This window comes from Ochotona curzoniae, unplaced genomic scaffold, assembly GCF_017591425.1.
Source record: "Ochotona curzoniae isolate NIBS_2020 unplaced genomic scaffold, NIBS_Ocur_1.0 contig_2364, whole genome shotgun sequence".
NCBI classification, from domain to species: domain Eukaryota; kingdom Metazoa; phylum Chordata; class Mammalia; order Lagomorpha; family Ochotonidae; genus Ochotona; species Ochotona curzoniae.
In genome coordinates, this window is record NW_024465434.1 from 956,779 (window position 1) to 968,551 (window position 11,773).

Sequence of the window (11,773 nt, forward strand, 5' to 3'; positions counted from 1 at the left end):
AAATCTTGAAGCTGGGATCACTGCAACCAGTGCAGCATGAGCCGCGTTGGAGAGGAGGCAATATGCAATTAAGAAAATAAGAGACAAACACAAGATGTAGACTGTGAAAGTGGGAGGCCAGAGGGAAGCATCCCCCTCTGAGGAAGGAGGTTTACCTAGAAGGCTTGCTGCCTCAATCTTTTATTGAAATGTTTGGGGAGTCAGATTTCAGGAACTGGTGTAACACAAATGTTGATAGCTACATCTCATACTGCTGTTAACCAGCACATGTTTAATGAGCAGGAAGTGATAGTGTAGCCCAAGGACAGAAGTCAGTATGTGCCTTCCCAAGGATATCTGATAGCATTCAGTCCTTGGACCATTGCCCAGCTGTGGACTGGTCTCGGACTTATGTCCGTCACAACAGTCCATTGCCTGCAGAATTTGATCTCAGTCTCTGGCACCGGCGGTCTGTGAACTTAAGACTCCGGACACAGTCTGTGCTGCTCTTCTATATCAAGTCATACTGTTAGTTTTCGCAAAATGCCAGCAGCAGAGATGACCATTTGGGGTTGACCTGAGTGATGGCAGGCATGAGGCCATTGCACTTTTGTGTGAGTCAGTCGTCTGAGTTTGGCAATCCTAGAAAGTGACTATGATCTTGGCTGAGGCAATTCTTTTTAGTTGATACAGGAATTCTGAGAGCTTCTGTCTTCAACACTCCCAGGTGAAAGTAAGTCTTATTCCTGAAGGAGGGCTCAGTAGTTTATTACAGCAGCCACCGCAGTCTATCCCTCGAGCCATTTGGAGCCACTTTGTTATATAAGCTCTGAAAACAGACCTCTAGGATTTCAGTGGATTTCTTCTCTTGTGAAAACCTAAGAAAAAAAGGCAATTGAAGAGAAAGATTGTCTTTGCATTTGCAGTTGGTCTTGGGGCTACAATAGATACAGCCCTCCTCCACTACCCTTCATTTTAAATGATCGTCACCCTGTTAGCATCTCTGCTGATTTTACTCGTTGGTATGATCTAGACTTGATTCTTGAAGGATCTGCACCCTGGGTCATCATGCCTTTCCTCTGGAAGAGGCTCCTATATTAATAATCCCTTTGCTATCAAAATAGGGAAAGGAGGTGCAAGGCAGCACTCAGCAGGATCAACAGTGTGTCAAGGATAGCCCGTCTGTCCAAGTCACTTCTACAGCAGCCTGATGAACAGGACTCGCTACTGCTAGAATGGTGACTCTTCTTGCCTCCTGGTCACTTGTTATGAGAATGAATGAACCATCCAGGCGTTCTTTGGAGGGAGGAAGGATTCCTTCTTTGGGGGCTTAAAATTTCCAGTGAAAGTTCTGCTTGTGTCTACAGCTAATGTGGGCACAGAAGTTTGGCTACCCATTATAGAGAAAGTTTGCTTTACTAATTTTTTTTTACTCAGAATTACGTAAACTAAACCAATTGAGATGCCCTTCCATTTTAGAGTCCATGGTGTTCTGGTAAGAGTTCTTTTTTCTTTTTTTTTTTCACTTTTTATAGTTATTATTTTCCATGAAACAGTTTTGTAAGTATAGGTGTTCCCCCATCCCTTCCTTCCCATTTTCTTCCCCCACCATTTTCCCCCATATTATTACAGGATAGGCTTTTAGTAACCATTACAAGTAAAACATTATGCTATTTAGGCGTATCATAAAAGAACCCAAACAAGGACAATATTCTAAAAGTTAGGGGGAAATGATTGCTCATACAGCTTACAGTACTGCTTTAGCTCCATCCGACTAATTTTGTTTCCTAATTTTAAAAAGCCTTTAAAGTATTTCAGTTTTCTTCAGTTACAAATGTTAAAAAATGCATTTACATGGTTAAGTCCCAGGCCCCTCAGCTCTTTATTGATTGATTGTTGGTCTGTAGCCATTGCTTACAAAGATGCCTTAACTTTTGGTGAAGTTTATGTTGATAAAGCTTATACTTTTTTCTCACATGTATGTACTTCTAATTTTAATTTTAGATGATGTTAACATAGTTGACCAGAGTGGGATAGATCAAGGGCCAGGGAAAAGTGGATGTAACCATTGTTTCCAAATTTTCTGTTTCTCCTTCTTGTTTTGGGGGAGGGGCAGGGATAAGGGGAGAAACCATACCCAGCCTCCCAACTGCCCCAGTACCCGGGGATGGGGAATGGTCACTTGATATCAAGCCAGGGTCCCAATGTGGTGCATACTCTGAGCGTTCTGCACAGGTGGTTTTGATGGTTCTGAAATGTTGTTGATATTGCCAATCCAAGACTGAGGGAACCCTTTCAATGTCCATTGGCTGATACAGTCGACCTTAGAGTTTCCATTCACCCAGATATTTTCTCTCATTGTTTGGTTGGGGTAGTTGTCCAATTGTTCTGTCCCCTTCCTCTGGGATGGTACAGATGTCCTCTGCAGGGCCCAATGAATTGCCATATCCTCCACTTGGATCTGGGCCAGATGTCTACTACTATGATTTTTCCACTGAGGAGGACCTGTTCTTGTAGGTGGTCTAAGGACCCTAACCAGGCAATCTGAGTCCTGCTACACCTCCCACCACTGGGGCTTATGGGCATGGTATCCACTGCGCAGGTGAGCCAAGGACCTGGGCCCCACTGGACTCCATACCATACCCGTGGGACATGCAGACCCAGCTCCCCTCCCTGTGCAAAGGTGGCCCAAGGATCCAGGCCAAGCTACCTGGGCTTCGCTGTCCCCCAAGTCTCATGGACCCAGTACACACCATATAGGCTGGCCAAGGACCTGAACCAGGTGACCAGGGCCCTACAAGACTCCCCACTCCCGGGGCTCATGGACTTGCACCCTACCATGCAGGTGGGCCAAGGGCTCAGGCCAGGAAGTGCAGGCCCTGCTGAACCTTCCGCTTCACTCCAGGGGCTCATGGACCCAGCACCCACCGCCCCCTGACTGTCAGGGTTTGTCTCACCTCGACATCTATCAGTGGGTGCTGCAGACTGGCTTGGTCCAGCCTGCCCCCAGTCCTGGCCCTGATGTGAAATGGCTGGTGTTGCAGCCCTACCCAGTCCCTCCTGCATCCCATCCTGGTTCTCAGATCTGCCAGTGGATGTTATGAACTGGCCCAGCTTGGTCTATTCCCAGAGATGACCCACATGTATGCCAGTGAATATTGTAAACTGGCCTGGTCTGGGCTGCTCTTTGCCTTGGCTTTGCACTCATCTGCAAGGACTATGTTCTGACAAAGGAGTTTCAAAGCTCCTCCATCAGGCCACTTCCCAGTGGTAGATGTTACACACATCTTTGGCCCAGGTAGATTTTGTCTACCTCTTGTCCTTGCAGGAACAGTAGCCTTGCTCAACTAGCCCACAACCATTCCATTTCTTACTGTTGGGTGCTACAGTCTAGTCATACCTGGTCCACACCCAGTCATAGGTCTCATGTGGTTCAACAGGAGCTAAGACCTAGCCCAGCCCATTATACACCTATGCTGATGCTCATGTGTACCTGTGGGTGCTGGAGTCTAGCCCAATATGTTACTCCTCAGACCCAGTCCATACCCATGCCCAGGAAGCCTGCAGCCATGACCAGCATAGATCATTGCCCCCATTCTGGCTCTCACACTCACCAGTGGGAACCCTACCTACCTAGGGCATCTCCTTAGCTCCCCAACCAGGCCTGTTCTCTGCCACAAATCTTGTCTGTGCCAATGGAGATTGTTGTTCCACAGCAATGACAACCCCTTCGGCCCCACAAGTTCTGCTTCCAGTCCTGATTCACTCACGTGCTGCTCAGTGTCACACGTTACCCATTCACTGTACCAGCTCTCACTGGCACCTTGATCCAGCCCTGCCAGGAGGGCCCACATCCCAGCCTCAGTATGTGCCTGTGAGTGGTATTGGTGATGGTTGATGTTAACTGCTCCAGCTCAGGACTCCTAAGTGAACTGGTACTTTGGTCTGATCCTTAAAAATCCTCCCACTCCCTCCTCCAAACAACTCAGTCTCAGCACCCATGTCCATGGAACTCCCCTGGAAGTCATTTATCATCTGGACATGGAACTCTTAGGTTCCTATATGCCCCCACCTGTGCCAGCCAGAGGCCCCTTTTAGGCCCACATCTGCAAGTCCATAGAGGTCATTGCCAGGTGATTAGAGGGCTTTGCCTGTTGTCATCGATGCCCTGGCTGCCTGGCCCAAGATGGTGCCAGCCACATCCAAGCAGCTGGTGGAATGAAATTCACGGGTCAGGAGGCCAGGCTGTGCTCCCTTAAAAGTTTATACTTTTTATTTGTGTCTTTTAGTTCAATTTTCCCACAAAAATTTTGAAGTCCCTTTTATATCCTGTAATGAGAATTTTTTTATTACTTGAGAGAGAGAGATGACTCTCATTTTGCTTCATTCTTAAAATGCCTGCAAAAGTTTGGATTGGGCTGGGCCAATTTGGAATCCAGAAATTCAATACAGGCCTCCTACAATGGGTTTGAGGAACCCAGTTACTTAATCCATTACTGCTTCCTTTTAGGATTTTCATTAGCAGGCAGCTGGAGTCAGGAGCCAAGAATTAAACCTAGGCATCCAAGCTGGTCAGATAAGGACATCCAAGCTGGTATCTTAACTGTTATGCCAAAAACACATCCATCCACTTTTCTTTTATCATAATGCTTGTACATATTTATCATCCCATGATGTTCACAATTTCCCCTTTGTGATAGTTTTAATATATTTTTTTGATGATAACTGCTCTAACAAAGATAACATGTGGTTTGTATGCTTCCTTGGTTAGTGATATTGGGTATTTTTTCAATATATTTGTTGGCCATGTATGTAACTTCTTCCTTTTAGAAATACCTTAATGAGCATTTGCCCATCTTAAACTAAATTACTCTGTTTTGGTTGTTGCTGAGTCCTTTGAGTTCCTTAAATATTCTAGACATTAAGCTGTTTCAACATGAATCGTTTATAAGCATTTCTCTTATTTTTAAGTTTCTTTTTATTAATTTGATAGAATCTCATTTATCTATTTTTGTTGCCTGTGCTTGTGGAATCTTGTGCAAATAATTTTTGAAAGATCTTTGTTATTGAAAAGGCAGATATACAGAGAGAAGAAGAGGCAGAGAAAGATCTTCCGTCCGTTGATTTACTCCTCAAGTGGCTGCAATGGTCAGAGCTGAGGCAATCCAAAGCCAGGAGCCAGGAGCTTCTTCAGGGTCTCCACGTGGGTGCAGGCTCCCAGGGCTATGGGTTATCCTCTGTTGCTTTCCCAGGCCATAAGCAGGGAGCTATATTGGAAGTGGAGCTGCTTGAATATGAACTGGCACACATATGGGATCCTGAGAGATGCAAGGCAAGGATTTAACCACTAGGCTATTATGCCAGACCACAAAAAATTCTTTGCCTACACCAATTTTTTTTTTTAAAGATTTATTTTTATTACTTTTTCATTGGAAAGGCGGATATACAGAGAGGAGAGACAGAGAGGAAGATCTTCCATCCGATGATTCACTCCCCAAGTGAGCGCAACGGGTCGATACTATGCCAATCCGAAGCCAGGAGCCTCCTCCGGGTCTCCCACGCGGGTGCAGGTTCCCAAAGCAGGTTCCCAAAGCTTTGGGCCGTCCTCAACTGCTTTCCCAGGCCACAGGCAGGGAGCTGGATGGGAAGCGGGGCTGCCGGGATTAGAACCAGCGCCCATATGGGATCCCGGGCGTGCAAGGCGAGGACCTTTAACCACTTGCGCCACCGCGCCGGGCCCCCCTACACCAATTTTTTAAAAAAAGATTTATTTATTTTTATTACGAAGTCAGATATACAAAGAGGAGGAGAGACAGAAAGAAAGTTCTTCTGTCCGATGATTCGCTTCCCAAGTGAGCGCAATGGCCAATGCTATGCTGATCTGAAGCCAGGATCCAGGAACTGCTTCCTGGTATCCCACAGGGGTGCAGGGTCCCAAAGCTTTGGGCCATCCTCTACTGCTTTCCCAGGCCACAAGCAGGGAGCTGGATGGGAAGGGGAGCTGCCAAGATTAGAACTGGCGCCCATATGGGATCCTGGTGCATTCAAGGCGAGGACTTTAGTCGCTAGGCCATGCTGCCAGGCCAGACACCAATGTTTTGAAACCCTTTTTCTCTCTATTTTCTCCTAGTGGTTTCATAACTTCAGGGTTTGGATTTAGCTGAGTGTGATGCTTTCTGGGATGCCTAGTTAGTCTAAGTCTCAATGGACCATATCATGGCAGACGATACCAAATATTTACTGTTGTTTATTTCAGATGAGTAGAGAACTGTTTCTGAGCTTCTTTTCTGGTAGGGATAGAAAATGAAGCATACATCTGACCAATGATTACATGGAAGGTGCCTGGAGCTGCTGTAGCAGAGAGCTACTACTCAGTCCTGAAAAAGAATGAAGTCTTGTCTTTGGCAGTAATGCAGCTGGAAACCATTAGGCTTAGTGAAATAAGCCAATCCCCAATGATAAATATTATACGTTCTTCCTGATCGGTGATAACTAATACAGAGTACAAAAAATGAATCTATATGAGAAGATTGACGTTAATGTTTACAGCGTTTGTCTATAACCCAGAGGAACAGTGTATCTAAAAAAATAGTTGAACTTGTTGTGTGTTGATAACTTTACCCAATGGAGTGTTAAGTCTATCATGGCAGAGAAGCAAAAGTATACCATTGTGCTATTGTAAAAAAAAAAAATAATGGAGGAAGGTGGGTGGGGAATGCAGGCAAGAGGAAGGGTAAGGTGGGAACTATTACTTTGCTTTTAAGTCTGTATTGTGAGATATGTGAGATTTATTCACTTCACATAAATAAATGAAAAAAAAATTTAATAAGCATAAGCCTGACCAATGACCGTATTCCATGTTCCTGGAGCTACGCTAAGCAAGATTCCACCTACGGAACATCAGAAGCAAGTGGGGCCTCTACTTAGTTGAATTTGTGACCATTAATTTCTTCTCCTTAGATACTCAATATTTTCTTGGGACCAGAATTGTCAGCTAAAGACCATTATATGAGGTGGCGATCCTCATCCAGTTTTATCTCTTAATCCAATATGCATAATGCTCTCTCTGCCATGGTCCCTGGTGAGTAGTTATATTTCTGTTTTTATGTTTTGTTGGTGATGGAGGTTGTAGTTTTTTTTTAGGAGTTATTTATTTTTATTAGAAAGTCAGATATACAGAAAGGAGGACAGACAGAGAGGAAGATCTTCTGTCTGATGATTCACTCCCCAAGTGGCCGCAATAACTGGAGCTGAGCCAATCTGAAGCCAGGAGCCTCTTTCCCGTCTCCCAAACAGGTGCAAGGTCCCAAGGCTTTGGGCCATTCTTGACTGCTTTCCCAGGCCACAAGCAGGGAGATGGATGGGAATCAGGGCTGCTGGGATTAGAACCAGCGACTATATGGGATCCTGGGTGTGCAAGGCGAGGACCCTAACTACTGTGCTATCGTGCTGGGCCCCGGTTGTAGATTTATTGGTTACCACTTGTGCTTGCATGTTGCTCTAGGTGCTGTAGTAGACCAGGTGGACCAGTCTGTAGACCAGATGCTGGGTGCAGGAGTTCTGCCAGTCAGCACGTGTGTCCATTCCAACTGTGTACTGTAAGATGGAGCTTGGGATAGCGAAGAGAACAAAATGTGTCCCAAGCTTCATGTTTACTCTTTTGCATGTATCGTTTCATTTGTGTTTGGGAAACCTATTAGCATTTCTCCAGTGCTGATGTTGTTTGATTTCTTAACTCTTTGCAAGTGTGTTTTCTTTTGCTTAGGAATCTGCCTTCATTTTGTTGGTGTTCGAAAGTTTTCCTAATGTCCCATATTTAACTCCAATTCTCTCTCCCTTTTTGAGTGCTTCTTGATTCCAGAAACAGGTGTGGTGTTTCTCAGAGCACCTTGTGGGAGTAACTCACAGAGCTCTGCTTGCAGGTCACAATTACTGTTTACATCTGTGTCTCCCTGGCTCTTATTTGAGTTCTCAAGTGGTAGATTCTGTGCTGTTCACTTCTGTGTCCTCTGGGTCTAGCACAGTTTATGTCATTGAGTGAAAACCCATTGCATGTTTATTGACTGTATGAAATGGGATTGATTCAACAGTCTGGAATAAGAAGTCTCAAGAGTATAAAAATCTTTTTCTTTTGAGGATTAAGTTCACTACACAACTTCGGATAAACTTGACTCCCTACTTGCTTAAGAAAGAAAATACACAGACATATGCAGTAATAGAAGGTATACTTTTTACTGAGGAAGAATGCAGACTCTTGAGAGAGAGTCAATTCTTTATATCTGAAATTTTTAAATTAATTCCATATGATTGGATAAAGGATGTAGCATCTGGACTATGAATGGTAGTTACTACTCTTCGAGATTAACCAAATATTTTAATTTTTATTATAAAACTGCACACACAATACAATGCTATCAAAAAATAAATAAATTTAAAATTAAAAAAATGAGCTCATCTTGTCTATCCTGGTTTATAAATTTTACATAACCAATAAGTAAAGCTTATAGTATCATTCTTGCTTTTTTGAGCCATATCCCTCTATTTATATGTGATAGAATTTAATCAGCCTGCTAAATATATATTTTTAGTTTTTTTCTAATTATTTTTCACCAGGATGACAAAATTTTTATGACCATCTTTATCCATGTATCTTTAGACATATTTCTAAAAATGAAATTGTGTGGCCAAAGATTGTAACTATGTTTTTAGGAAATGTGCAGTGCAAATGCATATGTGTAAAATACTAATAAACAAACATGTATTTGCATGCATATGCATATTTATTTTATCATCTTTGTCGAGACAATTTTAAAACTCTCCATTGATTGTATAGATTGTTGGCCGCTTCCTGAGCAGAAGTCCGTGTGTCACTTCCTGGGCAATGTTGTTTTTCTCCTAGCTCTCAGCAGAATGTTGATGTCTGCAGAGACATTAAGTATCGTTAGAAATGTTGGAGGTTGTTAGTCAGATTTTTTTCCTTTCTATAAATGAGAGGCCCTGACCACCAATCAGGATTATCTGCTTTGGACTCCAAGTGAGTAAGAAATAAGTCGTGCTGTTAAGGCATGGACATTGCATGTTCGTCCGTTACGGTGCATAGTGGTTCCTTACCCAGTGCAGGCAGTTTGTTTTTCAAGAACGTGGCTCCTCTAGAATATCATATGAATGTCTCTCCCATCAGTCTCACCAACAGTTTATAAAAACTGCTAACTTCAGAACCGGCAAATTGTAGGTATCCCATTTTTAAAAACATGTATTTATTTGAAGGTTAGTTGCATAGACAGAAGGAGAGATACAGAGAGAGGTCTTCCATTTGCTGTTTCACTCCATGCATGGTGGCAAAGGCTAGGGCTGGGTCACACAGAAGCCAGGAGCCTCTTGGGTCTTCCATGTGAGCGCAGGGTCCCAAGCCCTTGGGTCATTTTCTGCTGCTTTCCCAGGAGCATTAGCAGAGAACTGTATTAGAAGTGGAGCAGCTGCGACTCAAACTGGTGCTCATATGAGATGCTGGTGTCATAGATGGCAGCTTAACACACTATGCCACAGTGTCAGCCCCAGGTATACCATTCTTGTTTGATCTTGCAGGTTTTTGCGTTTCAGTAAATTTTACATGTTCACTGACTGCTTGTACAAATATTTCTTCTTAGCGTAGAAATCTGTGACTTCAAGAATTCCTGGAAGTTTTGAAAAAACAAAGTTTTAAAAGTTTCCTACATGCATATTTATGAACACTTGGAGATACTGTTTTTAAGCCAAAATCTCTGGGCTGAATGAAGAGATACTTGAGAATAACATAGTTTATCTGGGGCTGCCAACAGCCTCTTTGTGGAACTGTGAGCCAACCTGAGGGGGCTATGTATGAAGGAGAAGGAAAAAAAAACTCAATGGAAGTCATTCAGTTGTTTTAATGAGTCTTGAATTCACAGGACTAATTCATTTTGTTTAGCCAGTGATGATAACTGATGAGAGAAGATTATCAGGAAGGCTGAGCAGGGCAGTTATTCTATGTTTTTTTTTTTTTTTTTAATTTTGCCTCTGATGTCTTACTTTTCTCAGTGATCTGTGTGCAGATTCCAAAAATAACCTAATATTTATTTATGATTTATTTATTTTTATTGGAAAGGTAGAATATACAGAGAAAAGGAGAGGTGGAAAGATCTTTTGTGCACTGATTCACTCCCCGAGTGGCTGCAATAGCAAGAGCTGAACTGCTCTGAAGCCAGGAACCAGGAAAGAGGTATAGGATCCCAAGGTTTTGGGCTATTCCTAATTGCTTTCCCAGGCCACAATTAGGGAGCTGGATGGGAAGTGAAGCAGCTGGGACACCAACCGGCACCCACATGGGACGCTAGCACTTGCAGGCAGAGAATTAGTCAGTTAAGACATCAGACGAGAGAGAGAGAAAGAGAAAGAGAAAGAGAAAGAGAAAGAGAAAGAGAAAGAGAAAGAGAAAGAGAAAGAGAAAGAGAAAGAGAAAGAGAAAGAGAGAAAGAAAGAAAGAAAGAAAGAAAGAAAGAAGGAAAGAAAGAAAGAAAGAAAGAAATAGATCTTCCATTGATTGGTTTACTCCTTAGATTGCTGAAGTGACCAGGCTAGGCCGAGCAAAAACTAGGAACCAAGAGCCTCATCTGGATCTTTCAAGGGGTTGCAAGGCCCCAAAGACTTGGGCTTTTTCCAGGTGCATCAGTAAGGAGATGGATCACAAGTGGAGCAGCTTGGTCTTGAACCAGAGTCTATATGAGATTCTAGCATTGCAGCTGGTGACTTACTCTGTTATGCCATAATACTGACACCCCTTCAAGTTTTTAAATCAGAAGTTGGATCACTGAACATGAATTAGAGTTTGAGGGAAGAAAGTGATTTGCTAAGTGATAGGAGAGTTGGGCACCATTTTGGCATGGGCTGGGAACCCAATTGGTATACCACACTGGCTGCTTTTGGCTGGTGGGGGAGGTGCAGCCTAGCTCCTGTGCTGGGAATTTAAACCTCAGCTGCTGTAAAGTGGCTGGTGCCATCTTGGCTTGGGTGGCCAATGGGCTTCGCCTGGCACCATTGGCGCACTGCCTCCCTGGTGACAAGCTCTGAGGTCTTGGAGGTGACGAATTACTATCTATGGACATCCATGGATGAGGCAACTGTACGTGTTGGTGAGAAATGACTCCTGAGGGACTGAATGACAGGGCCACTGTACTTGCAGGTAAGCGAGGGGACTGAGACCTGGTGGTGTGGAGGGAGAGACTGGAAGAAATGTATGGGTCAGACTGATGCACCAGCCAACATGGGAATCCTGAGTTGGGCTTGTTAGCATGGAATATTGATGACCACCACATGCCAGTCCGCACGGACACTAGGGCTGGGGGTCTGACAGGGCTAGATCCCAGGACTTTAGTGAGTGTCAGAACAGGGGGTGGGTCACTTTAGGCAGGGTCATGACACTAGCCAGCACGCAAGAGAACCAGGTCTGGGGGTAGATTCTAAGAGGGATTCACAAATCCTGTGAAATAGGTGCAACCCTGTGGAAATATGAATTCCACTGGTTAGCTCAGAAATTGGGGTGGTCCTGTAAAACTACAATCTCTGCTGACATGCCCAATAACTGTGGATGGGAACAGGCCTGGCTAGGGAGCCCCAGCTGGGTTGGGGATTGCCATTGGTGAGCACAAGAGCCAGATTGAGGGTAACATCTGGTCTGGGCATGGCTCTAGCCTCCCTCAGCGTAGATGTGGACTGGGTTTGGGGAGAACATATTGGACTACCCTCCAGCACCCACTGATACTCATGAGCACCGGGGTGG